The 1,265-nt window shown below is 49.2% G+C and overlaps 1 protein-coding gene across 1 annotated transcript in view; it reads left to right on the top strand.

Annotated features, from left to right (window-relative positions):
- NUP62 (nucleoporin 62kDa) overlaps positions 1-1,265 on the top strand; it is a 59,454-nt gene that overhangs the window by 25,315 nt on the left and 32,874 nt on the right. The window lies entirely within an intron of this gene.

The following is a 1,265-nucleotide window of genomic DNA, read 5'->3' on the forward strand; positions in this document are numbered from 1 at the left end:
TTTTTTTTTTGAGATAAGAGTCTTGCTCTGTTGCCCAGGCTGGAGTGCAGTGGTGCAGTCTCAGTCCACTGCAACCTCTGCCTCCTGGGTTCAAGCAATTCTACTGCCTCAGCCTCTCAAGTAGCCGGGATTACAGGCACGCGCCATCATGCCCAGCTAATTTTTGTATTTTTAGTGGAGATGGGGTTGCACCATGTTGGCCAGGATGGTCTCCAACTCCTGACCTCCAATGATCTGCCTGCTTTGACCTCCCAAAGTACTGGGATTACAGGCATAAGCCACCGTGCCCAGTCCCTTCTTTAAAAAATAAAATAAAATAAATAGAGATAGGGTCTCATTCTGTCACTCAGGCTGGCATTCAGCAGCATGATCACAGCTCACTGCAGGCTCAAGCTCCTGGGCTCAAGGGATCTTCCTGCCTCAGCCTCTCAGAGTGCTGGGACTACAAGCACGTGCCACCATGCATGGCTAATTTTTAATTTTTTTTGTAAAGATAGGGTCTCACTATGTTGCCCAGGCTGCTCTGGAACTCCAGAACACAAGGGATCCTCCTCAGCCTCCCAGAGTGCTGGGACCACAGGTACAGGCCATGTGCATAGCCAAGGACTTTTTCTTTATGGGGAGGAGTAAACAAGGCTAGAAAAAACCAGCTGTGGGGAAATAAGATGCAAGGGCTACTGTACAGGACAATAGACCAGGGAATGTTTTATTCTTCTCAGGAGAGGTGCTTAAGGAGGGGCTGTATTCTGGCTGAGGCTGTGGATGGACTGAAATTCAGAGGCCGGGCAGTGAGGAGAAAGTTAGGTTAAACGAGCGTTTTGTTTCAATTGATCACTGGGGACAAAACAGTGCAGCTAATCATGTATGAGACAAAGAAATGGGAATTTGGGGGGGTCTATGTCTGCCCTTGTCTTTGGCAGATAAGGGGTTCATCCTCAAGTCTTATCTAAGTCATATATGGAAGGGTGGTTCTTCTCAGTAAGTCATCTCCTGGAATGCAAAAAAGCGGGAGGATTTCTTGTTGTTAGCTTTTTAAAACTTTTTGGGCCGGGCGCCGTGGCTCATGTCTGTAATCCCAGCACTTTGGGAGGCTGAGGCAGACGGATCAGGAGGTCAGGAGATTGCGACCATCCTGGCTAACACAGTGAAACCTCGTCTCTACTAAAAATGCAAAAAAATTAGCCGGGCGTGGTGGTGGGTGCCTGTAGTCCCAGCTACTCGGGAGACTGAGGCAGGAGAATGGCGGGAACCCGGGAGGCGGAGCT

Source organism: Colobus angolensis, unplaced genomic scaffold, assembly GCF_000951035.1.
Source record: "Colobus angolensis palliatus isolate OR3802 unplaced genomic scaffold, Cang.pa_1.0 Scaffold25, whole genome shotgun sequence".
NCBI classification, from domain to species: Eukaryota; Metazoa; Chordata; class Mammalia; order Primates; family Cercopithecidae; genus Colobus; species Colobus angolensis.